The 27,529-nt window shown below is 49.9% G+C and overlaps 1 protein-coding gene and 1 long non-coding RNA gene across 4 annotated transcripts in view; one reads left to right on the top strand and one right to left on the bottom strand.

The window, feature by feature from the left end:
- Positions 1-865: 865 nt before the first annotated feature.
- MIDEAS (mitotic deacetylase associated SANT domain protein) overlaps positions 866-27,529 on the top strand; it is a 62,619-nt gene continuing 35,955 nt past the window's right edge. For 2 of the 3 annotated variants that reach the window (XM_039883745.1, XM_039883742.1), the window contains exon 1: positions 24,100-24,249. The gene's annotated coding sequence lies outside the window, so the exon portion shown is untranslated. Of the gene's footprint in view, positions 999-24,099; positions 24,250-27,529 lie in introns of those variants that run through there. The other variant, XM_039883743.1, reaches the window with a different exon arrangement.
- On the bottom strand, positions 20,906-23,615 carry LOC120619483 (uncharacterized). Its single transcript, XR_005657513.1, has 2 exons — positions 23,489-23,615; positions 20,906-22,928 (listed from the first exon to the last, which is right to left on the bottom strand). It is a non-coding gene; the product is annotated as an uncharacterized LOC120619483 (long non-coding RNA).

Genomic DNA, 27,529 nt, shown 5'->3' with positions numbered 1-27,529 from the left:
CTAACCTCCGTTTTTCTTTCCAACTTCACTGGATCAGGAATTCTTCCCTAAAGACTGCTGTTTAACTACTTTGTTGTTTTTTACCAGAAACCAAAGGTGGCTTTTTGTTGTAGTTTTTAATAAGGTGAGCAAATTTATTTGGGGCAATGATAAGTTTCAGAACGACTCCTGCCTGAAGCTCCTCTCCTCAGCACTCCACCCTACCCTCTAAGTCACTTTTGGCCGGTGGTGAAACGTGGAATGCATCAGGCCCCAGAGATCTTCTGTGCTGAGTGTAAAGGAAGAGGTGGAAATCGTAGGGGTAGGATTAGAATAGAAACCATTTTGCAGCCCTAACTTAGGCGCTGAATAGCCCACCCCACATTCCCCTTAAGTATGGTATAGTAAACATGCTACACACTTAACACCAGTGGAAATCACTAAGGACACGCGTGCGGACCTTTTGAGGAAATGTAGGAAGGAGACCGGTGTTTTAAGGCCCTTCTTAGGCGTTATTTGGCAAAACACAGAGCACGCTCTTTTCTGACATGACCTTCTCGCTCAGCACCCAACGGAAAACTTTCTCTTCCCCCGCCGCTGTGTTTGTGGGTTGGGTGTGTTTCTCCTGGAACCCCAGCTCTCTGGGCTCCCTGAACCCCAACACCTCTTTCCATACCCAGCCCGAAAACAGGCTTGACCGCACTTTTTCCGCGCGGAAACGACCCGGCTGGAGCGAGCCTTCCCCAGAGGGGTGCAGGCTCGGCAGACAGCCGCCGACTTCTTTCTGCAACCGAGGGCGCAGAGCCCGGCAGACGAGGCCAGGGGCCCAGGGCGCGCGGGCGGGCGGGCGGGCGGGCGGCTGCAGGGCCCGGCGCGCCACCGCGCGAGCTGCTGGGTCACAGCCCGGGCCGCGAGGAAGTGACGACTGCGCCGTCCCGAGAGCAACAAAGTTTGAGTCTGCGGGCCGCGATCGCCTGCGCCCTGCACCCCTCGGAGCAGCCCCGGGATCGAGCGCGCAGGTGAGCTGTGGGCTCGGCGCCCCCTCCGCCGCCAGGGAGCCGCCGTGGGGCTCGGAAACCGTCCGGGCTGGGGCTTGGCCGCGCGGGCGGGTATGTGGCGGGCCCGCTCGGGCCGGCCGCGCTGGGCGCCAGGGTGCGGCGGGCGCTGCAGGGAGGGAGCTCGGCGACGCGGTCGGGGGTCCGGGCTGTGCCCCTGTGGTCGCTGATTTGCCGCGGGACTTAAAACAGCCTGGGCTGCAGGCGGGCAGCTTCAGGCGCCGTTTGCGAGGGGAGGGGTGCAGGGAAGGGGCTTTCCGCGGCCTGCGTCCGGGGCCAGTCCTCCGCCCCTCGTCCCCGGCCGAAAGGCGGGGGCCCGCCGCTCCCGGCCCCCCGCTCCCGGCCCCCGCCTGTGCTTCCCGGGGAAGCGTGCTCTTCCTCTTCGCAGTCCCCGGTGAGGTCGCAGGAAGGAAGTTACAGCAACTTTACCCCCAGTTTTCTTTGCTTGGCCCTCCAGTGACGAAGAGCTGAGCAACTCGGAAGTTTGGGAAAACAACTCTCTGTATTTCCAAAAAGCAAAACCAGAATTGCCCCCAAGCCCCCTTCAAACAAATCCCTCCTGACTCCCCACCTTATTTCCTCCCCCACCATGTGCCAAACCTGACAGTAATCACTAAGGCCTAACACTTTGCAATTTAGCCATAAAAACTATCAGCACACCCACGTACATATGTGAGTGTTTTCTATATAAAACTCCGAAACCCGCTTCCAATGGACTGTGTGGCGTGTCGCTCTTTTCTGTTTTCTGAAACTGCTGGGGCTGCAGGAATGTGCTGGGGAACTTTGATGGTGGTTCCCGCCGCTCTCGGTACCCTCGTGGCGCAGGATTTTTTTTTTTTAAAGAACAGCTGAGATGTTTATGACAACCCTGCAAAGTAACGCGAGGCTGCCGGGCCAAGCAGGTGGTCCCGGGTCCCTGGCTAGGGGACTGCAACTGTGGCGGCAGTGGCCTGGCAGCTGCGGGGACGCGTCGGTGTGTGCAGGAATGTACGTTCGTGCGGTGGAGACTCCGACACGGGATGGCTAGAGGTTGAATGGTGCGGTTCCTAGCAGCAGCTTCCTGCCTGCTTGTAATTACAGCGCGATTGCACAGTAAGGCATTGTTGGTGTGGATGTTTATACACAGGCTATTGTGCAAGACCTCGGTAGCAGAGAACAAAACGCAGATTTGCATTGCAAATAGCCAAGATAGATCTGGGCCTGAGTTGCAGTCACCACTCAGGTCTTTTTGGCCTTTAACCTTAGCTAGGTGATTTATTTCCTTGCTTCTCCCTTAACTTAGGACAGCTTGCCAAATGCCCAAGTGAAGACAGGGTCCCTCCACTCCCACCTTAGCCTGAAAACTATCCCAAGAGCTGTACCCTTATTGGTGTCTGTAGAAAATGTGGGATGACGTCAGCAGGAAAGGGAGATGGGAGATGGCTATCAACCTCCCTAAACGGGAAGGCAGTTTGAATTAGCAGAATTGCACGGGTGGCTTGATTGGGGCTTGGTTACAAAGAGGACACGTCAGACATGTGTGACTAAACTGGCTGGCAAGCTAGACTTTGAGCCTTGAAGTGTCAGCTGCAGAAACTTAGTAGGTGGGTCCTAATTCCTTTATTGTGTTCTGGGCAAAGGGAAGAGCGCTGGGGCTTTGAGGCTGTGTCTGTGATGGTGTCTCGGGTGGGGATGGGGGAGGCAGAGGAGGGACTCATGTATATTTTCTCCAGAGGAGCACCCAGACCCACTTCCTGAGCAAGGCCTGCTGTACAGTCCTCACACCCACTGAGCTGCCACGCTGCAGTAAGGGATCTAAACCTGCAAGTGTGGAACGAAGGCGATACGTTCTCCTTGAGGGTCTCAGAGACACAGTCAAAAAGCATGTACAGGTTGCACGTAGAGCCATTTTTCTCACGTCCCAAATCTCAGCCCACTCTCATCGGGCAGCACACAGCCCTGCTGGGCGTACGGTGTGGCTCAGTGGCATCACCCCACTGCAGTGCCTAGGCAGTCTCTCTGCTCAGAGTGGAAGGTACCGATGGTCCTGGCACACTGGAGCTCCCCTGTGCCTCGTTTTCTCTCTAACCAAGTAACTGAGTTTCACCTTGGAAGGAAAATGCTGTTTTGCAGCCTCATGCTGCTGTGTGTCACAGGCACAGTGACCTTTTGTCAAACTTTAGGGCACAGTCCCTGGCAAACACCTTTGTACTTCCAGAGACTCGAGGGAACATGTGAAATTAGAACATTTCTGGGAATTCTGGGATATATGGACACAGTTGCCACAGGGGAATGAGGTTTAGAGCGAAAACATCACCACGGTAGGAATTCCTGTGAATTGCACAACCCCTTCTTCTGGGTACATTTGGGTTTTTATTAGGTTTGACTGTCAAGGTTCTGGTTAGCTGCCTCGCTTTACCAGGGCTGCTTTAGTAATGGCCTGCTGGGGCCTACCGCTGGGCTTGAGGGACAGAGGATAGGAACAGCCCCTTCTGGCCCCAAAGAAAAGACAGCTTTGAGTTTGTAATCCTTTGTGTTCATATAGAACCCGGAGAGAATAAAAGTGCCCAAAGGAGCTGGTGCAGGAGAGCGGAGGAGAGGGACCCTTTGCAAAGGCCAGAGAAAGAAGGAAGCCCAATCCCTGGAGTTGTGCAGCCACCTGGAGCAGCAGCCTGCTCATATCTCCAGTTCGACCTGACTGGGTTTTGTGCATGACTCAGGCCCTGCCCCTGGCTTGCTCAGCTTTGCCTCTGCATTCAGAGCTTGCCCTGCAGTTGTACGCAGCAGCCGGAAACTAATCCTGACTTCCTTTCCCACCTTACGTAAATGTTGGTTTACGGCCTGAAGTTGCTGCCCCGTTCACGGCCCCTGAGCGGCCCTGCCTGCTGCCTCACTATGCATAATTAGGAATAATATTTAAAAAGTTCCGAATCACAACTTGACAGAATTAAAACATCATTTTATTGTTTTAGAGAAAAAACTGTTGGAGGTTATTAGAGAGCTCAGCAGCCCTGGAAAAAACCCCAAGGCACCCCTGGGAGAGGCAGATGGAGGAGTCCCCTGCAAGAGAGTCGTCTTAGAATGGAGGCCTTTTGTGCTCTCCAGGCCCCATATTTATATTTCAGTTCATCTGCCTCCGCCCAGCTGCCTCACTCCCTATTCCACAAACTGGTGTTTTGACATCATGACTAACCTCCAAAAGAGGAGGCAGAACACCCCCAGCCAAAAGAGGGTATTCCACACTCTGAAGAAAGTGCTGCCTTTTCTAGACTAGACGCCAGGCAGTTCTGTCCTGCAAATTTGTTTCCTTCTTTAAAACGTGTCCCCCTTCATTTCTCCTCACTGAAGCATCTCTTTGTGAGACCCTTAAACTCCTCCACCCCACCCCCGCGTCTACATGACACAGGGCACTGCTTTACGACTTCTGTCTCAAGTGCCACTTGAAATACACACAGGGCTTTGAATAAGCCTGGGATAAAGGGCTCCTCTGTAATCTCACTTAAAATGCCTGTTTGCAAGGGTCACCCTCCTGCTCAGCAATCTTCAATGACTCCCCACTGTCTGCATGGTAAGGATCAAACTTCTAGGCTGCCAGTCAGGGCCTTCTGCACAGGGGTCTGCCCTCCGCTGCTCTCCTGCCTGAACCTCCACGCTGACCCAGTGACCCACTCTGTGTGTTTGTCCAAACTGCTGGTGGCAGCATTCCTACCTCCTATGCCTTCCCGGAAGCCTGGAATGCCTCCTCTTTCCTCTCTTCCACTTGGCTTGATCTTGCCTCCCGTCCAGTCCTTCTGTTCAGGGTCCCCTGTCTCAGCCTGTGAGCCTCCCCCAGGAATTTCAGTAACATTCACTGGGGCTCCAATCTGAAGAAAACCTTGAAACCCGGTCCAAGGATTTTCAGCTTCTCCTTTGGGCCGTGGCTCTGATTATACCCTTTATTCTGAGTCTTAAACATGAGTTTCGGTAGATCAGTATGGTCACTTTTCAACTAAACTGGAAGTCCCTGTTTTGTATGTCTTTGTGTCCCAGGGCCTGGTACTCCACTCATAGCAAGTCCCAATAAACGATGGTGATAATAATACAAATGGCAATACTGTCCGCTTATGCATAGGTACCCATAGCCAAGCTAAGCACCGAGGACCGTGGTTCCTGATCTTTATTCTGAGTAATGCTGCCCTGCCTCCTTCTGCCAGTTAGTCTCACTTCGGTGCCTCCTCACCATGCGCCTCATGTTCAGCACCTCTTCCTCCTCGGTGCCAGACAGTGTTTGTGCAGCTTCCTTGTCCTGATTTGGGCCCGGTTTACCGGCCCCATAATGTCCTATGCCCGAGCACCAGCTCCCAGGGAAGAGCATTCATTGCCTGGGTTGGCCTGGCCTCCCAAGGGAACCAGACTGATAGGAGATAGGGCCAACTCTCAGGCAAGACTTATGAGGAAGGCGAAGAGATGCTTCCTGGTTGGCTGCAGGTTTGTTTTGCCTATACAGGTACTAAACCTATAAAACCAGGCCAAACTATAAAACTGAGTCTTGGGGTGATCTTGACTAAACGCTAACATTGGGCTTGACTAGGTGGATTCTGTTGTCTCCACCCAGTTCTCATGCTGTGAATCTCAACCTTGTATAAACTAATTTTTTTCTTTTTTAATTGAGATAAAATTCATATACCATAAAACATACCCTATTAGCTAGATTATTTTTAAAATTTGTTTTATTTAAAAATAAAATCTGGTACATTCTCCCCCCACCCAAGTTTTCTATTCAAAAATGTAATACATATATATAGTTCAAAATTCAAAAATGATAAGTTATACAGTGTACAGTAAGTCTGAAAAATAATTTTAACATAGACAAGAGATTACTATAAATGCAATAGAAATAGAAAAATAAATACCTATTTTAACTAACCTTGGGGGAAGAAAAACAGTTTTAAGAAAGATGCAAAGCAGAAGTCATAAGAAAATATTGATAAATTTGATAACATAAAACCTTGGAAAAATACATTTCTCATCTTTTAATGGTTCTCATATCTTCAGTCCTTCAGTGTCTTAGGCAACTACTGTTTGTCATTTTTCAGCTATGCTTCCAGGTGTAGCCTCTGCAAATACAAGAAATATGAATATATAAACAAATGCTGGCATACTATACACAGGGTTCTGTATTCTGTGTTTTTCACTTAATATGCCTTAGAGATTGTTTTGTATCAATGCATATAGAGCTGCCTCGTTTTTCCCAATGGCTGAATTGTTCTCCACTTTATAAAAATCCCATAATTTATTTAACTAGTCTCCTATTGAAGAGGATTTGGGTAGTTCCAGTCTTTTGTGACTATATGCAATGTTGCAGCTAATATGCTGAATTCATTTTTAACTGAAAGTTGTTGATGAACCATATGCAGGTGAAACTGGGATCTACATAGAAAACTATTTTTGGAAAGTTATGCATAAACTGTATTGAATAAGCCAATATTGTCTAGAATCTGCCGTTTCACTTAAATAATCAATTCTTACAACTGAATAGGATCTTTGGGACTGTTTTTATCCAGCCCCTGTTTTATAATAACTGCAGTAACAACATCTCAGAGAATCCTGAGGTTAAGAATTTAATCCTATGGTAACTCTCATTTTTAACTAAGGTTCAGAGAGAGTAAGTGATTTCACTAAGGACACACAGCAATAAGCAGAAGAGTCAGGGTACAAACCCCGCATTCCATTTGCTTTTGCCACCCTGCATTCATCATCTTAGCCATACTTCCAGCATGTATATTTGTAAACGAAGGATGCCATCTCTTCAGTGTCCGTAAGGCCATATACAAAGATTTTAAAAAGGGGAAACTTAAAAAAAAAAAAAAGGCCCAAAAGGGTGGAGGAGAAGTCTTTAATAAAGAAGAGAGTGGGGTGCTTTTTTGATAGACTTCTTACCACTGTATTATCTCATTGCAATCTTAGTTGATCTTAACTGCTGTCAACCTGTGAAGTGCCTAAAATCTCCTACCCAGCCTCAGCTGGCCAGTAAGATTACTTAGAGTTTTCTAAGTGCAGAATATGGTTTTGGGCAACACTGAGGAAATGGAGGCAACCTCCCAGTTCCTAAGATCCCAGGCATCTCATGAGGGACCCACGAGAAGGTCCGGTAACACAGACTTGGTACCTCTTGAACAGCCAGTTAAAGCAGACCCAACCGTCCTCACTGGGCATTTACAGAGCAGCTGCAGTGCTCTCAACACTACATGTAGCACAATGAGGGATACAAAGTGGGATCCCACCTGCTCCTTCCCCCCAGGAGGCTGGCAGTATAGTTTCTGAGATAGGCCGTACCCAGAAAGAAAAAGGAATTCGTTTTTACATCTGTCTCCTAGGACAATGGGATTTGGTGGAGTTGCATTTTCTGGGGGTCAGTTTCTAAAGTTAGTGTGTAAGGTGAAAAATAAGACTATAATTGAGATTAACCTTGAGAGTCCTTCAGGAGGGCACCAGGTAGGTGGCAGGCATACTGGCTCTTGATACTTAAATTCATCTTAGCCTGTTCCTCCTGTTCTAGGAGAAATTACAGTTTCTAAGGCTGAGCACCAGATAAAGTAGTTGGCTTGAATTTGGGAGCTATGTAATAGGAAATATGTGTGTGTTTAAATACTGGTCTCACTCAGCATGCTGAGATGCTTGTGCTCTGATATCTCTGAGGCAACAGACAGCAGGCAGCAGGCTCAGGGCTCTTAGTCCATGGTCGTCCCTGAATAGATGGCCGATTTATAAGTTAGGAAATAACCATGTGAGGTTAAGCAAGAAAGGCTCTTAGAACAGGTGAGCAGGTTGTCATGGAGAGGAGATCCATGGAGTGGGTTTTAAACGGTATTGTATCACCCAGGATTACAGATGAAGGACTTTTGTTTGGAGTGACCTGTCATTGGTGCGGGGCTAGGAGAGGGCGGTGCCCACGTGTAGCAGACACTTCTCTGCTCTAAGGCCCTAGCCCTCTATGTCTGCTCTCCTTCTCTCCCCTTCCCAGTCAACCCTCCACGGTCTCCCCATTGCAGGCTTTTGTAAGGAGTCTGCAAGGAATCTCCTGTATGAATCTGTGTCCACTTCTTCTTCAGCCTCCCAATAGCATGTGCTCTGGGACAACTTAGGAGCCAAAAGCCACTCCCCGCCCCTTACTTCCACTTGCGCTAGGGGTGTTAAAATCTCAGGATTTCCTCTGCCATCTCCAAGGGAGCTGTGCTGAGCTATCTCACTGGCATTTAGGATCTGACCTCCACATTATGGAGAAAAAGAAAACCAGCCATAGCAGCAGCAGTGGTAATCCTGCCCATCACGTTCGCGGGGTGCTTTCCCTCACACTTGTCTTCTTACACTCACTCAGACTACATACGTATATTGATTCCTTACTGTGTGCTTAGCTCTGTGCTAGGTACTGAGGATACAAAGGAAAAAAAAGATTCAGCTTCTTCCTTCAAGGTGCCCATGGTTTGTGAGGGAGGCAGACATGCACAAAAGCCAAGAGCAGTTAGTGCTACGGATGTCACTGTGAACGTGTCGAGGGGTCTCGTGGGCTCAGAGGTGGGACTGGTCATTCTGCCAGACTAGAGGACGGAGGACTGTTAGGAAAGGCCTGGGATGGCCCCAGGGCTCTGCATGAACACTGTGGAATTAATGAACCAGAGGCTTTCTGGAAGAGCTGATGTTTGAGGTGAGTCCTGAGAAACGAGTAGGCGTCCACCAGGTGGCAAAGGGAGTCAGGGCATTATAGGCACAGAGAACAGCTCAGGTAAGGCCTGAAGTGGAGGCGTGTCACAACACTGTTGGCCCTGGGAACTGCAAGCAGTGGGGTGTGATGAAGAACTGGTGCTGAGAGAGAGAGAGAGAGATTGAGAGAGAGAGAGAGAGCGCACGAGCGCGTGCGAGAGAATGAGTTGGGAGTAGGGAGAAGGGAAATTAGATTTTCTTTTTGAAATATCATTCATCATTCAGCGGTGGTGGGGAGGATTGACTGGATGTGGAGGAAGGTGGACAGCAAAGACAACAGAAAGGAGGTCATTGCGGTCACTGGGGCAAGATGGAAGAGTAGTGGAGGAGGGAGAAGCTGGATTATAAAGGTGTCAAGGGGTTTGGGTTGACAGGCCTTGAGGACCAAGGGAGAAGTCAGAGCGTTTGCTCAGTTTTCTGCTTGAGACACAGGAAAAGCAGCGGATTTACGGGAGACACGATATGTCTAATTTCTGACATGTTGAGTTGGAGATGCCTGTAGGGGAGCCAAGAGAGGTCTTTTGGGCAGTTAGACACATAGATCTACGGCAGGAGATCTCCAAGAGATGGCATTGGGGCGATGTTGCCCCTCCATGAACTCTAACCAGACCACTCCCCCAAAAATATCATTTAAGTTAAAAATGATTACTTACTGCGCAGCCACAGCTTTAAGACAAGTTCTAAACAAACCTGATTGCCTCCTTTTAGCTCCCTCCATCTATTGGACATTCTGGAGCAAACATTTGGGAGCCACCAGAACATGGAAGGCAGTTGGAGCTAGGGGAGTAGATGGCACCACCTATGGAGAACTCATAGTAGGAGGTGAGGGGATCACCATTTAAGGGGCAGGGTATAAGGGTCATCAGCAACAGAGAGAGAAGGAACTGACCTTGAGGAAGGGAGAAAACCAAGAGAGCGTGGTGTCATCGAAGCTGAAAACAAAGCATGATTTTGTATTCCTAGTACAGCCCATGGTACATAGAAAGTTCTCCATAAGTATTTATTAAGTCGGATTGAGATTGATCAACTCTTGATCACTGGGGAATGTCAAGAAAGAGGACTGAAAATAACGATTGACTCAGGAATTACGAGGTTACGGGGGCTTTGCCAGGCGGCTTCTTGTTTGATTTAACCTCCCTGTGAAATAGGCAGTGCAGGTATCACCTCTCCCAGGGTTGAGGTGATATGTGCAAGTTCTAGAGCCCAGGTTTCCTGACTCCAAGTCCACTTTTCTCCGAACTGGTGGGGAAATGAGGAAGAGTCCAAGGGAGCAGTAATACCTTTAATTTCTGATATTAATGCCCCAAATGGGTTATCTGGTCAGAACCAGAGACAGAGTAGGTTGTTATATTCAGCATTTATGGCATTTGTCCATATTCGTGATTATTAGGTGGCTATGATCCTCTCAGATGTGTGGATGTTTAAATTAGACTCTTTTCACAGAGTAAAAGATAAAGGCTTGAGCACAGATGTTGTCTCAGGGTTGAGGAGCCAGAGTGGAGGTGGAAGGACAGGTTATGGGAGTACAGGTCTTAGACTACAAATGCAGAAGCTGACTCCGGCCAAATTCAGGGGAAAAGTGATGCATTGGAAGGATGTCTCGTAATGCCCTGAATGCCCTGGAAGGCTGGAGAATGAGGCTCAGAAATCGATGTGGACCTGTGGAAAGTTGGGTGGTTGGAACCAAAGCCAAGGTGATGATGCAGCTGGCCTGGCATCACTGCTACTAGCTGACCTGAATGCCACCAGCCCCTCCAGAGTGAGTTCTGAGCTCCCTCTGCTTTTTTGTGCTACTCACTCCAGAGGCAAAGCTGAGCATCTGGTTGGCCAGCTTAGGTCACATGTCCATGTTCTCGCTGTTGGGGGTCTTGTAGAGTGAGATTCTGGAGGTTACAACTTCCCTAGTGTCAGATGGAACTCTGCCTCCCACCAGGTCTCACAATACCAGTTGCCTGAAACCTAAGGATGGGTGCACATGCCCAGTGGACAAGTGTCCACCATAGAAACTAGACCCCGTTCTAGCCCTCAGATTGGGACAACTGGACAGCGCTGGACGTGGGAGAAGGAGATGGGGCATCCCACTTAGGCCATTCAAAATATCCACATCTTGTTCTTAATCTTTTTGGACATCTTTCTGACTCCTTTAGCTTCCAGCTAAACTTTAGGATTCTTACAGGCTCTGAAGAGTATTTCATTAGCAACTGGATTTCTCCTTTGGACTCTGAATGATTCCAGTGGAAAAGAGAGGTCATTCCAACATCTGGATCCTCGCTGCACATTTGATTTCACTTGGAAAACTTCAGCGCTGCCTTGTAAGGACAGTGGCCCAGGCCGGGCTAACAGGCAGTTTATAACTTGAATTCTGTTTCTCTTCTGGGATTGGGCAAGACTGGCAGGGCCAGAGGTGTTTGGGAGGTGCTGCCTTGCTCTTCAAATGCGAAGTCAGAATTTTGACTTCAGGCTTGGTTTGTGGAATGATTGAAGTTCCTGGTGTCCGAGCTGGCCAAGGCAACAGGACTGGGCACCTTTCCAGTTCTGAAGATGTTGACCTAGTTAGATGTTCTGCTCACTATCCTGCCTGAGAGAGAGAGCTAAAGGAGTAAGGGCCTTTCGTCCCATCCCTTTCCAGGTTCCTCATTCATACTAGGGGAATACCGGCTTACTTCTTGCCCTCAGATCTTTTGGTTATAGCTCTTTGAAGCAAGGGCATGATGCCTAAAATCTTGTTCATTTTGTTCCAATAACATTAGACAAAGGAATTAATTTCCCTTAAAAAGAAAAAGAAAAATGCAGTTTTGAACTTACTGAACTCTTGGCTGTGGGGACCACTAGCATTCCAAGGGTCTTTTCCCTTGGTGCCTGGGAATGGGAAGCTGCTGCCTCCTCGGAGCTGGGTGTGTCGTGGGCTGGGTTCTTACAGCCAGGTGATTTCTGAGGCTGAGGCTTGGTCACCAATGTGGGGTCAGGTTGGCCCCCAGGAGGGACGGTATAGGGTTGTTCCTGGCCAGTGTTGGCTTTGGCACAGTTTATACTGACCTGCCCATTTTTGTCCAGATGAAATGAAATTGCATTAAAAGCAATATTGAAGTAGAAAAGAAGTCTTGAAGGACCTGAGTTCTTTTACTAAAACACAGATTTGCTTATGTTACCCCTCTTAAAAACCTTTGAGAGCTGCCCAAGTTCTGCAGGAGAAACTTCACGTTCCTTGGAATAGCACACAAGGCCTTCTGGGAGCCCCAGCCCCCACTTCCATCTCTTGTCCTGCTGCTCTCCCTTAGCTAGTGTCCATGTATGTTCTTTCTGCTCCTCGACGCACGTACTCCTATGTGCCATTTGTGTATTGTTGTTTGCTCTGCTTGGAATGCCCTCCCTGCCCTTTTCCTCCTGGCAGACGCCCACAGGACTGGCCAGAAGTCACCTGCTTCCTTGCTGCCTTCCTGAGCTGCCACCTTAGCATTTCTGTGATTGAACTTCTCCACTGCAGGACGCTGGCTTCAGCTGCTGGTGTACCTAGTTCCTCACTAACCTAGACTTGTGCCGGGCGCATGGTAGGCAGCCTGAGGGGATGTGGGGGAGCAGGGGGCAGGCCTAGGACCTGGCCTGGGTCAGGTGAGTGGTTGGTGAGCTGGTTGTCTTCATGATGGCCTCCCTTAGCACCTGCTGGTGGAGCCACTGCCTTGGTGACTTTGCTGTTTTTCTGAGCCTGCCAAGGAGACCCTGGTGATGGGGAGAAAGGGACTTTGGGGATACAAAGCCTGGCACATAGGTTTCCATCACCCTGAGGGGGACTCTGAGGAGGCGTCTGTGATAAAAGCTGGTTTAAAGGTGGAGGAGACTTCCCTCCCCACTGGTCCCAACCTTTAGAGAAGGATGAGTGCTGGCTGCCCCTAGAGGACCCCTGCGTTTTCATGCCTGATACTGTCCGCTGGCTTTGCACAGAGAAGGGATTAGGGAAAATGAGTCAGCAGACCATGAGAGGAGAGATTGGGCTCTTTAAAACGAAAGCCCTATTTTGTCTGGTGACAGGACAGTCTGTGGCTCTTCCTATAGGGGGGAAAGAGGAACAGAGTTTCCTGACAATGATCATAGGGTACAGCAGGAGCCCCAAAACAGGGCCTTAGGGTCTTGGTTTCTTTATAAAATGAGAGGCTTAGACTACACATGGTCCTTTCCTGCTTGAAAATTCCACAAGCCTATGAATGGAGCCCAGCAGGTGGTGTCTTTATGGTGCATCGCAGTGGGGGACCTGGGTGACCACTCAGAGGCATTCCTAATATGGACTAGTTATCGTGGTCTGCATGCCACTTAGAGAATGCTGTGGGGTAGCATCTTTCCCACAAGGCTGATGAGGAGGACTTTCTTAAAAGATTTCCTTTTGTAAAGTCGAGCCACCCTTAGGGCTGAGCTCACACATGAATAGGCCTCCTTGACCAATGGTGAGTGTATTGCTTATGGCATTTGCTAAGTATGTTTCCAGAACCTAAAAGCATATAGTATTTCTAAAATCTCCTGTAGGATCCCGTTGAAGTACGTCTTTGTTCTTGGCCCCTGGAAGATCAGCTCAGGGGAAGCTTGAGTGGTGGGGTAGGTTTGATGCCCAGGGACGTGTTGGCTCTTTGGGAGGGACAGTATGTGGAATCTGCCTTTGTTTCTGCCTCTACAGAGCCTGCTCCCCACTCTTATCCATCTCAGCCCTCTACCTTTCTACCCACATCTCTCTGTCCTCCTTTATCCCTCCACAGCAAAGCAACTGAGCTACCTCCAACATCCATTCAGTCATAGGGTGTGCACTCCAGATGCCCAACCCGCTGAGGGGTTTGGAAAAGTGGATTTTAAGAGTAGACCTTGACCGGTAGGATTGAAGGTATAGTCAGGAAAACTACTTTGGAAAATAGACAATCCAGGTAATTCACGTAGAACAATGTATTTTTTAAATGTAGAACTTGAAGCTATAAAAATGTCAGTTTCCTTTTACCTATTAGAATTACTCTTGGGAATTTATTCTAAGGAAATCAGTCTAAAGAGGAGAACTATATGCACAAAGATATTTATAGCAACATTGTTTAAAATAGCAAAAAACTGTAAGTAACCTAAATGTTCCTTGTGGTTATATAATTCACGATACCAGGACTCAGTGAATATTGTGCCACTGTTAAATTAATATAAAGATGATATTCATTGGGAAAATGATGATGAATTTTGGTGGAAAAATGTCTTCTGTTTTAGCAGGCAAAATTGCACATACATTCAATGAGTGCATGAAAACTGATTACACTGGTTATGTAAATTGGCATAAGATAAATGCTGGATTTAGGTGAAGCGGTTATGGAGTATTTGTTTGTTTGAAATTGCTTTAGTAATATATATATAGCATATACACTTAAAAAAAAAAAAGACCTTAACATTATCAAAAACTTTGGATCTGGGTGGGAAGGAGGCCAGGGGAGGAACTCCAAGCCTCCCATCTGTTACCAAGATGACAGAACTGCTGTCTTGGCCACCTGCACTGCAGGGGCTGGGGAATTCAGATTGGTTAACTTGGGTCTTTTAGTAACTAGAGGCCTGACTTCACTGCCTGGCTCCCAGAGTGGACTGCCTGGTGCAGGTGACCCCCAAGTGGCCTCAGAGACCCAGATGATTGTTTCCACTTGAGTTTCCAGGGAACCAGCTCAGTGAGCATGTGTGGCCCTGAGGCTGGGCTCTGAGCCACCCCCTCACCCACAGGAGGGGACAGCCCACTATCTCTGTAGTTCAAACGGGTAGCAGGGAGGATGTGCTTTGCAAACTGACCTCCTGCAGCCCTGCTTAACTCAGTTGGAACCAAAGTGAGTTAGTGTCTGGGGTGTTTCCAGTGTTGCACATATTTATTGTAATATTGAAACTTAGAGATACCCTTTAGTGCTAGTCTCATTAATCCCCTCCCCCCACATTCATCCAGTCTACCTCTGGCTTAGCAGGCAGGGCCCTCTGACCTCCCATCTTGCCATGAGCTCTGCTGGGACTTGCAACTACAGGTGTGGCCTTGTGGCTGAGCAGCTGACCCTCTTCTGACCACTTTCTCATATCTTTGGCATCTCAGAGCCTCTGGACGCCCAGTGAATGGCCTTCTCATCCACCACTCCCTCTAGGGTTTGCCTCTGTGTGTATGTAGCCTCTTCTTACTGGGGAACTTTCTTGACATGTGGAAGGTCTGTTCGGAGGGCCCACCATCATCCTTTCCCTGTGAATATGCCATTCAGGGCAGGAGATGGAGACTCCTTGGTGCTGCTTGGAGTCCTGAGGTGGGTGGGAACTGGAGAGCACTGGGCAGGCTTGGAGAGGGCAGGTTGGAGCCTGCAAAACAGAAACCACTACAGCAGAGCACATACAGAGAGATGGCCAGACACTGCTGGGGGCCCTGGTTATCTCAAGCATATATCCGCTAAGGCCAAATTCCAGAACTGTCAAAGATTTGGATTTTTTTGTTGTTGTTATTCCGAGATCAGACTGAAATAGTGCCCATGGCTGGAGGTTTGCCAGGATCAGAGAAAAACTGGAAAGCACATGGGGTTAGGGCTCGCCTGGATACTCATGAGGGGTATGCAGGCCAGTTTCATGTCTTTCACGACATGGATGCTGGTGTGTGTGTTTGGAAGTGGGAGTGGGGATATCCACATGCTTCCCTAGAATCTCATTCCTAAAGGGCCTGATCCCACCCCCACCCTCTGCAGTGACCTCAGGCTGCTCCAACGAGATCATTGCTGGTGGTATATTAACTTTCACAGAATCTAAGTAACAAGCTGTCTTCCTGAGCCCAGGACCGGGCTCATCTCACTGCTCGTCTCAGTTCCCTAATTTAGAGACCACGTGTGTGCCCCAAGGTTGTCAGCAGCTCGATGTCTTGAAGCTTGAAACACATTTCCATAGAAACAATGCTATAAATGGTGGTTGGGTTCTTAGGCTAGCCCACAAAGAGCTCTGGTGTCACCTCCCAAGTTGCTGAAATAAGGTATTAGTAAAATTGAGAGCGCAAAGGCAGCAGTTAAGAGTTAGCACCCCAGGATGGTGGAGGTTAAATGGTGTGGGTTTATTTATGTAACTTTGTTTCTTTGAGGAGGGGTACCTTTCATAGCCCTCCTGATAAAGGAAGCTCTAGGGCCTTCCCTCTGCCCTTTCTTAGTTTACCTTCCTACTTCCTGCCTTATCAAGCCAGGGACCTGGGCCTCCTTGACCCCTGGGACCCTGGGTTGGGGTATTTTTATGATGAGGAAATCCTCTTCAAGGGCCCTTACATCATCAATGTCATCATCGTCATTGTCATCATCATCATCATCATCATCGTCATCATCATTATTTAAACCATCTTGACCAGCTCAACAGAATAAACATTACACCTTAGCAATTTACATTGTTCAAAATTCTCTTCTGATTGCTGTTAATGTTCCTGTGGCAGTTTTAACATAGTTTGTAAGTTTACTTCTATTATTTCTTTGTGCTGATTTTGTCACTGAACGGTTCATCAAATGGTTTCATTTGAGTGTTTCCGTGTGTCAATCCATTTCATTCTGTTACCATGCCATGCCATAATCTGAATGGATTTCTAGCTTTTGGGTTTATATACAGGTGCTATGAACATCTCTTATAAAAATTCCCTTGTGGTATTTTAAATTATTTTCATGGGATATGGTCCCCTGACCATAATTAGCTGGTCAAGGTGTTAAACACTTGTTACAAAATGCCAAATCACATTCTAGAAAGATTCGAACAGTTTACAGTGTCACGGCAATGCACGTACAGCTGTCTGATGGCCCTGCCAATAGCAGCTTTCTTGTTTTGATTGATTTACTTATTTTCACGTTGACTCTGGCCATAATGGGTCCTTAGTGATGTTCTAATTTGCATTTATTAAATTGCTGCTGAGACTGTCATTTTTTTGTCCTGATGATTTACCGTGTGTGTTTCCTCATGTGTCAAACTATGTCTCTGTCACTGTGGAGCCTCCTCACTTCTATCTCATCTCCCTGAACCGCCTTCCTGTTAGGAAACAAAGTCCTGCCTTCCTCACTCAGTCTCACCCCTGGTCCTGGGCTAACTCTTCTCCACCCCTGCCTGGTTCCCCTCTTCAGCCACGCTGGCCCTCAGCCCCCAAATGGCTGGGACTGATGCTTTGTGGGGCGGGGGCGCGCAGGAGGGAGTGTGAGGGACAGACACTGAGGCCTTGTGGTGGAGGCCGAAGGTAGATTTGAGGCCGGGGCTTGTCTGAGTGGTTCCAAAATAGGTTTGTAAAGTGACCTACTTAGAGGGACGCTGCTCAGAGAGATTCTGGGAGGAGCCGTAGGCTGTTAGGGCTGGAGAGGGCACTGGGGTTCATCTGGTCTAAGGGTCACCCACTCAAAGGCTTGTAGGGGACGGGGGTAATCTCAATGACAGAGGCTGGGTGGGGCTAAGAACACAGCACAAGTGAGATGATAAACAACAGTGACTTGTGGCCTATGATGGGGTGAAATCTGGGGAAAATTGGAATGTGTGAGTCTCATCATAGTGCTACTCCTTTCGAAGTGCTATTCCTATCATAATGCTACTCCCCTGGCTCTGCTACTCAGCTCCACCTCCAAGAAAGAGGGCTCAGTGTGGCCAGTGTTCCATTTTATTTTCATGACAAACCAGAAATCCTGATTTTTTAGCTTAAATCTCCTGATTTTAAAAAATGTTGACAATAAATTTAAGTCAATTAAAATAGAACACATTAATTACACGAGTCAAATAAAATATAGCCGGGGGATGAGAATGGCTTGTGACCCTCCAATCTGTGATCTCTCATTATTTGACTTAACTGAGAGAACACAGGCCCAGAGAGGTATCCTCATATAACAGAGGGAAGGACTCAGAGAGTTCAGTGGTCCAATTCCATCTGTATGACCTTAGAAGAGATGTTTCATCTTTTTGAACCTCAGCTACCTTATGTGTAAAATGGGGATAATGGCTTTCTCTCAGGGTGCTGGGTGGATCCACCTGGCTCGCATCACTTCAAATATTTAGAAGATACTCAAGAAAAGTGTTGTTAGGCCCCGCGTGGGGTCATTCATAAAATTAGAGGAATAACCAGGTTTAGAACTTTGCTCTCCCGATTCTCAGTCCAGAGCTTGTTCCACATCACATTGCCTGCTTTCATGGGAGTTTCCAGAGGTGTCTGGACATAGGCATCCTTCTGATCCTAGAGAAATTGCTCTCAGTTTATGAGAGCTTGATTTTGCAGCAGCTACTGAGCTCCAGTAACGGGGCCTCTCAGCTCTGTGGACTGTACCCTGCAGGCCCCAGAACCCAGGAGATCAAGTCTCAATAATAATAGTAGCAGTAGTAGTACCATATATCATTGACCCTAAGAAGCCAGTGATTATAAGATATGCCATTATTTTACATACAGCTATGAAAGAGAAAATGCTGCTAAATTAAGCCATGACATGCTATCAATTGTAACATGCATCCTGATTTCAGAGATGTTAAAATGAGGGGAAATGTGCATCTTAGAATGGAAGAAATAGAATAGTAATGAAAGAAGTAGTAGTAATAATCCATTAAATTTTATTGCTTACCTCATGTTTTCATATATATTATTTTATTCGTGCATTTATCAACAAGCATTTACTGAGCCTCTGCCATGTGCAGGCACTGTGTAGGCACTAGGATTACAAGGTAACTAAGATCTAGGTTGTGCCCCTCAGGAGCTCTGATCCTAGTTGGAAGATGGTGCAATAAGCAGCTGTAGGACAATGTGTAGGGGGTGGAGTAAAGATAAACAAAAGGATGCCATGGGAGTCCAAGGGAGGCAGTGGTTGTTCTGATCCTTAGGAGCAGAGACTAAAACAGTTTGGGGTGCCTGGGATTGATTTAGAAAGTGCTGGCAGGAGGAAGGGAGTGAAGGAAGCAGGGAGGGCTGGGGAAGAAGCTAAGCAAGGAAGGATGTGTTGCAGCTGGAGCTAACTTCAGCCATCCCACAGGGAGCCCTGAATTGCACCACCAAGGATCTGATGCCACCTTGAGGCAAGGAGGCTGAGCTTTTGGACCCACTCCCCTTCCTTATTCCCCAGCCCCAGTCAATTATTGGCTGCAGTGCTCTCTCCCAGCAAAGACTCCCTTTGAGAAGAGGGCGGCTGTAAACCCTTAGCAGCTGGAGGATGGTGGCCTGCCTCTGCTTGGAGGAGTTGAGTAAGGCTTCCTGGAAGAGCTTCCATTAAGCTCAAGTCTGGTGGGAGACCAGGGTATGGATTTAACCTGTGGATGAAGGGGGGCGAGGGGAGCATGCATAAGAAAGCAAGCATCTTGGGGAATGTCGGGTAGTGTGGCTGTGTGGGCCTGGGGCTGGGAAGTGGGCAGAGTGTGGTCACGGAAGTGTAAGTACCCAATAGGCTGGCTACCAGTCTCAGCTTTTTGCAGTAGATGATAGGAGCTATTGAAAGGAGATATGATCTCTCTGATGGCAGTGTGGAGGGTAAGTGTGCAAGACTAGAAGCAAGATCAGTTAGGAGATGAGAAAATGATAGCCAATACTTATAAAAGACTTAATGTGTGCCAGATACTGTTTGAAGCTCTTATCATCCCCATTTCGCAGATGAGAAAACCAATGGTTAAGTACCTTGCTCAAGGTCATCGAACTAATATGAGCCAAGATTTGGACTCAGGAATCAGCCTGTACTTCTAACCTGTACACTGCCATGAATATGAATGTGGGGTCTTAGTTCATGATGCATCAGTTAAAAATAATGATTTAAAGCATGTCCCATTGCACATACTGGATCTTGGGGGTCTCATTCCTCCTGGCCCACTGCCACAAAGTAGGGAGCTCCAGAGAACAGCCAGTGAAGGAGTCTCTTTGGGGCAAGTTCTGCAGGAGACATGAACTGTGCTGAAATGAGGTGAGGCCTTTGGGAAGCTGGCTCTGTGAAGAAAGGGTGTTTCTGTCCTCACGGTCCTGCAGGCCTGTCTTCCCTGGCAGCCACACCTGTTTTGTCCTTCTCCCTATACTCAGCCAGTCATTGCTCCCAAACTGACAACAGCAACTGGGGACATCTGCAGAAGCTCCCTCTCACGCCTGACAAAGGCACTCAGAACCTGGCCCAGGCCCGCAAAAGAGGGAGGCATAGGTGGGGGTAGGTGGGAGGGCCATGAGATTTAGACAGCTGTGGGCTGGTGTGGCTGCATGACCCTGCCCCTGAACAGGTGAAGCAAATGTGGACTGAGGAGGAGGGTCCCCTGGATTTTCAAGGGTAAAAGAGAGTGCAGGGACTTCTTAGCACGTGGTGGCTTAACTTAATGGCTGGAGTATTTTTGAATTCCTGCTCCCTCAGCAAGGACCTGGCAAAAAGGGGTAGAGAGAAGGCACAGCCATCAACAAGGAGTTGTCCTTGTTCAGGCTGGGTGGGCCGCACCATGGAAAAGCTTGGTGGAAAGGACACGAAGAACAGGGACTGGGAGAGAAGCCTTTGGAGGGATACCCAGATGAGATCATGAGTCAATGTTGGAAAGAGTCTCTCAGGGCAGAGCGCAGCAAAGGGTCACCCTGAGGCTGGTAGGGTAGACCTCAGGTAGGGTGGACCAGTTCATAACTCCTTTACAGAGGAAAAAAAAATCTTGCCTGGAATAGGTTCTTGAAAGGGAGAAGAAACTGGCTGTGGGAGAAGGGAATGTAGAAAAAAAAAATAATTGTCATCTCTTATTGTGCAAAACATGATACAGTTATAAGGCAGTAATTTGTCCTGGGATTCTCCCTAGAAGGTGGGCATTCTGTCATCATTCATGTAACAAATACTTTACAGTACATCTCTCACGGGCTCAGAGAAGGTAAGTGTCAACTTCCTAAGATCACACAGCAGGTTAGCTTTAGTATGGCTGGACCCAAACTCAGCCCCAGCATTATGGACTTGAGATTTCCTCAGCTGTATTTATACCCTCAGTTCCCCACACTCCAGTAAAGGTTGATTATTCACGTAAGCACACCATGCGTGCTGGCCTCAATGGAAAGGTCCTGACAGAAGGGACAATGGGAAAAAGAATAAGAATGCTGACATAGGGCTAGAGGAGAAGAAAACCCCTCTTAAATAATGAGTGATAGCAGCAGAATGTTAATGGAGGCAGGTGGGTGGGTAGGTGGTGAGAACTTGGCTTTCTTGGAAGCTTTTTTTTTCTCTTAATAACGCCTTTATTGGGCTATAATTCACATACCACGAAATTCATCCTCAGATATTTCTTAATGGTCTCAGGCTGTGTCAGAAGTGGACACTGGTGATGACCACTCAGGGCAGTGGCAGATCATTCTGAGCAGAGTCCAGAGAGCCGACGTCCTAGGAAGCCTCTCGAATGCCATATTCTATCCTCTCTGGGACCCAGAGTTTGGAATCCTGTCTAAGGTGCTTTGTTTCTTGGAACGTTTCTCAGCAGACAAACTTCCTGCTAACTGGAGCTCTGGATTCCTCTCTTCTCTGCAGTCTGTGAAGGGCAGTGGTGGAGAAAAGCCCACTCTTTGCGTAAGGTCCCTGGAACACTTTTTTCCCCCAAAGGGCACCCTTCTTGGCTGCTCCAGAGGCTTGTAGGAAGGGCTGGAGCTTCTAAAACCAAAACTTTCAGTTCACATGTCAGCGATTCTGCACTGTCATATCTGCAGTAAAACTGACCTCCAGGGTTTTCCCGGAAGAGCTGCAGCTTTCTTTACACATCCTCATCTGCCTGCCTTTGAGAGGTAGGCTTCCCCTGCCTGGCAGGGGCCATCTGGGACAGTCTTGAGCCCTCCTTCCCTGCATACACATGAGCCCCTTTCCTTCATCTCTTCCTTTCTGAGGCAGCCTGAATTTGGAAGTTTAGTTGGGGTGAAGGGATGAGCTGCTCCAAGATGAGCAGGGCTCCTCCAGGTCACTTCTGTTTCTCATGTACCCTGCCACCTACATCTGCTTCCTTTGCTGCCTCCTGGGCTAGGCACGGCAGTCCAGCAAGGGAGAGGGAGGAAGTCCCGCCAGGAGTGCCCTTTGGAGTGGCTCCCATTAGTTCCCTGGAGGCTGGGCCCTGGCTCCGTGGTTGCAGGCTCTTCTAGGAATGTGCTCCCCAGCTGGGTTGTCTGGTTGACTGGGAACATCCCTGGGCTGGTCTGCACTGGCTCTCAGGGGCTCGCTCTGGGCTGGACAAAGGCCAGCTCTAGAGGCTAAGTCCTAAGAAAAGGTCAGGATGGCCACAGGTCTTCAAAGAAGCCTGGCAGCAGTGGGAACTGGTGTCCATGTGGCTCTGTTTTTGGTTCCCTTACTTGGATGAGGTATCAGTGAGAAGGAAGAAACCAGACAAATGGAAAAAACAAAAAGTCTTTTCACTGAGCCTCTGCCAGGAGTCCTGAGACTCTAGGCTCTACTTGGGAGCCTGCATGCCTGAGCACCTCAGTCCCTCAATTGCTCATTGCCTTCCTCTGGGGGGATTGGAAGAGGGGCGGAGAGGTGACGAACGATTGGCTTGCTCTGTGATCTCATCCAAGTCACTTAACCTCTCTGAACCTCAGGGTTCTCATCCATAAAACGAGAGGGCTAAAACTCGCTCACATACAGGGTTGTTAAGCAGAGTGTGTGAGGATGTGCTTTGGGAATTGTCAGGAACAATACTATCATAGCCGGTGCTAGAGAGCCTGGGCTTTTCTTTTTGGAGGTGGTTCCCCAGCTCCCCCATTCACTTTTTACTATCACAGAAACATAGATTTTTAAACTGGCATTTCGAGATGTCATCTAATCCAGTCCCCTGGCATAATTATCTGTATTTTGTAAATAAGACTGTTTTAAGTTGTCATTACTTTGACATGTCTGTCATAGCAGGTTGCAAATAAGCCTCTTTCACTTGGGTGGGGTGTGAGCTCGATGCACACAGGTGCTCGGGCCAGCAAAGGGGTGGAAGAGGACAGGAAGGTCATGTCCCTTAGAAGCAAGCGTGGGTTTTCGAGGTTTGTAGGCAGAAGGTCTGAGTGTTGTTTCTGTCATCCTCTGGAGGTAGGGAGGGGGTGGAGGCCCCTGCCCTGCAGGCTCAGAGGGGCTGTGAGAATCACATTCTGCCCTCCCTTCTCTCTGAGAAAGCACCTGCTTGTCAGGACTGGCGGGGTGGGGGAGCGGCTGCGAAGACATTGTATTCTTCAGTGTTTTTTTTCTTCAAAGGAAAGATCTTCTGAGCCATCTCCTTGGGTAAAACAAACAAACAAATAAACAAAATGGAAGGAACCAGGAAAAACAGGGCTCCTTCTCCTGGAATTTCTCTGGGCCCTTGAAGCCTCACTGAATGTAGGGGTCAGCAAGAACCTCTGGAGCAGCAGAAATGTTTCCCATCTTCCCAGCAGCCAGGCCAGAAGGCATGGGGGCGAGGGGCGGGGATGGATAGTGGAGGAAGGTAGGGGGATGTGGGCATGCAGTGAAAAGCTGCCCGAACTCTGGCCTCAGTTGCTCCAATTAAACCCATGAGCTTTTCATCACCTAAGTAATAGAAACGTGGGTCTTTTAGAGAGGCTGGGGCCAGTTTCTGAATAACCTCTACAACACTAAGATGCTGGTGAGCCAAAAGTGAAACTTGGGGAGGCTGTTAACAAAGTGCCTTGGAGAGGATTGTGCATGATTTACCGTATCCAAAACCAGAGAGTGATTCTTTGTGGAAGAAAGCGACTCGTGTCCTCCCCAACATCACACACACACTTTCCTGGCAGGCCCGATGGGTTTCCAAACATTTCGTCACCGTCTCCTACTGACCTTGGTGTGAAAGCAACGAGCCGCGTGGCCTGTTGGTTCCAGCTAAGCCATCGGGGGCGCCGGTCTGGGCTGGGGGAGGGTGGCGACCAACTCCGGAGTGGAGGTGAGGTCTGCTGGAAATCCCCAGCCCAGGCAAGCCGCCGAAGGTTTAAAGACGCCTTCCCCGGCCTTATTTGGTCGCAGGAAGTGGGCGGCGCCGGGCCTGCTCCTGGAGAGGCCGACCCGAGACAGTTGTGCTGATGAAGTGGTAGAGCTGGTTCCTGCTCGCCGCCGTGCCGCGCGCGCCGGCCGGCCGCTGGGGCTCCGCGCTCCCAGCGCCGAGTTGTGCAATCCTTTGTAGCACGCCAGAGAGTCCTCCTCCTTCTCTGTTGCCTCTCGCCCTCTCTTTTTTTTTTCAAGCTGTGAGCTCAACCGATGAGTCAGAGCAGTGCAATCCTGACACTGCATCGCAGGACTGGGGGTGACACGAAGGGAGGGAGAGCGATCGCGAGGCGGACACCACCGGCGCGGGGTGCGCCGAGGATCCTGCGCCGCGAGCGAGGGGTGACAGCCCGCGCGTCCCGCCCGGGCCCTGCCAGCAAACTTCCCAGCCCCTGGAGGCGGGCTGCTGGAAGCTCTGCGAGCGCCGCGGCGAGGCGGCGGCGTCTGTTTGTGTTTAAAATCGGGGAGTGCGTGCAGGCTGCTGGAGCCTGGGAGGCGACCTAAGGCTGCGGCCCGCGGCGGAAAGGGGACAGTCGATGCCGGAGCTCGGGCAGGAGCGGGTAAGTGAGGCTGCCAGGTCGGCGGCCGAGGCCTGCACGCGGCGAGGCGCACCCGCCCTGGCGCGGCGGCCGAGGGATCCCAGGCTGCGTGCAAGCAGTGGCGGCTGGGCGCGCAGGCTGCACCTCCACAGGCGCGGCCCCGAGCGGGGGCGCGGGGCTGCAGGGGCGCCGCGCGCCAACTTCTGCGGCCTGGGCTGCTGCGGGAGCGTGTGCGTGTGTGTGCGTGGGTGTGGACGTGCGTTGGCCGCTCCGGAGCCGGCCCCTGCGTGGCCCGCACCCCCCGGTCTGCAGCTGCGTGTGCAGCGCCAACCAGCCGTGTTTGTGCAGCTACGCAGCTCGCGCGCGGCCCCCGCCCACTCGGGCGCGGCCCCGGCAGGAAAACCCTCCCCACCCGCCCGGCCCGCGGCGGCGGCGGCGGCGGCGGCTCAGGAACACCGCCGCCTCTCCTCCGCCTGAGCGAAACGTGGTGACCGCAGAGACCAGCTTGCGTGACCGAGCTCAGGCCCGGGAGGCGCGGGGAGGGGCTCGCGAAATGCAGGAACTTGGCGCGGGAGCCCCTTCCGCTTCTTCCAGTGTGCACAGGAAAGTGGACATGGAAGCTGTGCCTGCGCTGGGAGTTTGGAGACAGAGGTGCAGGGGTGGCAGAGAACTGGGGCAAGTGCAGTGGAGGCCTACACTAGAGCCCTTAGGGAGGGCGGGCTGCCATCACCCCGCGCACCCGGGCGCTGCGGGCGCACCTCAGACCTGTCATCCATCTCGCCGCCCCTGCACAGCCGCGCGCTGGGGCCTCACGGTGTGCTGGGTTTGGCAGTGCCTGTCCAGAACACGGGAGCCCAGATTTTGTCTGCACCCTACATGTGACTAGCTCGGTGGAAGTAGCCATATTCCTCTCCCAGTTCACATTTGGGAGTCTGTGCACCAGGCTGCCCCTTCTGGGGCCTCTACCCGGGCCTCTGGATAAGGGCCTGATGGCTTAGAGCCCCGACCCTAAGGAAGCCAGACCTGGAGTAGGTACCTGCTCCTCAAAGTGGAGGCCACTGCGTATTCCAGCCCAACCTCCAGGGTGAGCTGCTGGATGAAAGGGGAAGTTATTACTCGCCCCATTTCAAACTGTTGGTCACAACTTTGGTGGCTACTTCCTGCTTCCACCATCCTACATCGGACCTGTGTGCCAGCCTGTGGAGCCTTGCTGACGGGCCACTGGCATGGCAGGAGAGCTGGTTGGCCTGAGCTGATTATGGAGACCTTCTTGCACTTGTGTGAAAGGCATCTCAGTTGGCGGGTGTGGCTGTGGGGAGGGGAGATCTGGCTCTCCCCAGCAGAAGGATTCTGGTCTGGTGGCAGCACGGAGGTCTGGCCTCTCCTTGTCCCTGCAGCTTCAGAAGTGAGAATGGAGGCCTGGTGAAGGTGGAAGAACAGCAACTCTGAGAAGACTCTTCCTTGTGGGCTGAGAGGAGGAAACCACGTGTCTTGCTCCAGAACCTCCCAGGGCTGGTGTGGCACATGCCCTTTTAGACTCAGAGAAGTGCAACCTTTCCCCGGGCTGTGAGAGGGCTTCAGGCGGAAAGGGAAAGGAGAAACCATCCCAGGTTGAGAATTCATGGATCCTCTTTTTCATACTGCTCTGGACACTGAATAACAGGGTTGTAAACATTCGGTTACTGTGAAAAACTATCTCATTGCATGGCCCTGACCCAGTCTCCACTCTAACTGGATTGGCCTCTGGCTGGTTACTCTGGTCTGAGTAGCTCCCAGGGGACAAGGTGGTGAAGAATCTTAAGGGCACCTCCTGCTCACCCATGCAGCTTGCTCTGGGACAGCTTGCCCACCTACAGTGTGGCCTCTGAGCACTTACTGGAACCCCTGCTCCCTGTGGCTCTGTCAGCCCTTCACCCCACTCTAGGAAAGAGTGCTCTGGAGTGCCCATGGGGATGAGAGTTCAACTTTTAAATGTGGGATTTAAAAATAGCCCGAGTATTTAGCCCTGTGGGCTGCTGCTTTTAATAAATGGAGGGGGGAAAAAGATGATATGTATTACAGGTTCAGCTGAGGGCCTCCGGTGGCTGCAGAACCCAGGAAAGGGCTGCCCAGTGGGGCCAAGGCCTCTGGTCCCCTGAGTAAGAGAAGAAGAGTGGGAGAAGAATGGGGTTGGCACACGGGGCTTAGCGGTCTGGAAGGGGAATGGGTTAAGTCCAGGACTCTGGCCTTGATCGCCCCTCTTCTGCAGCTGGGGGTCCCAGAAGGAAACCCTGCTCATGGTGGAGTGGGGATGGCCACAAGGAACTGTGAGATTCTTCCTTATCCGTCTAGTCCTATTTCAAATGCCACTTTTTTGAAGGAGGCTCAGCCACCTTTTGAACACTCATTTCCACCTTATGTAGTCATTTGTGTATATACCATAGTGTGGTAGTCAAAAACAAACTCAGCTAAGCGTCTGTACCTCCTTCATAGAGTTGCAATGAGGATTCCGTGTCTTAGTATATGTAACATGCTGAAAACACATTTCAGTATTATTGTAGCCTCTGCTCTAGGGTAATCTCTATATTGTTCCCACAATGCCCAGTATCTAGTAGGTGTTCAGTATATGTTAGTTGAACAAATGAATGAAAATTCTCCCTCAAAAAAAATGTAGACTTGGCACGTGGTGGGCCCAGTGAGTCCTGCCTCTGGGACACATACTGCACCATTAGTTTCAAAAGGGTGGCCCATGGGCGATCCTGGTGTTTGGTGAACCCAGTTTCACTGCCCTTTGGCCTTCTGGAGAGTGAGTGTATCCCTGTCATCCTGACCCCAGTGGGACTTTAGGGCGATAGAGTGTGGAGCCTTTTGCTTGGGAATCTGCTAACCTGGGCATTTCCTTTGGTCAGGGCGATTGGCACTTCCTGTGTGTTTGCACGCATCAGTATAGAAACAGCCTGGAAGCTGTGTTCTTCCCTGACTCACCACACACTGCAGCCAGTGGTCACATCTGTGGAGGGGTTGCTTCTGCACCAGAGCGCTCTCTTTGCATGGGGCTGAACTAAACAAACTCTGCATGCTGAGCTGGAGCTACATGGAGTGTGGAGTGTGCTGAAATCTCCATTTCTTACTTAAGGTATCTACATTTGCATTCAAAGCAACATTCAGGATACTGTGAGACTGTGAGCTCATTTTATGAATCAGAAGCATTACGACATAACTTCTGTGTTAGAAACTGCTATTTGGAATCCAGATCACCTTCCCTCCACTCCCAACACACATACACTTACAGGGGCTCTCACAGTCCCACACTTGGGAACAA

Source organism: Pteropus medius, unplaced genomic scaffold (assembly GCF_902729225.1).
Source record: "Pteropus medius unplaced genomic scaffold, Ma_sr-lr_union100, whole genome shotgun sequence".
In the NCBI taxonomy this organism is placed as follows: Eukaryota; Metazoa; Chordata; class Mammalia; order Chiroptera; family Pteropodidae; genus Pteropus; species Pteropus medius.
This window is presented reverse-complemented; position numbering and strand designations above follow the sequence as displayed.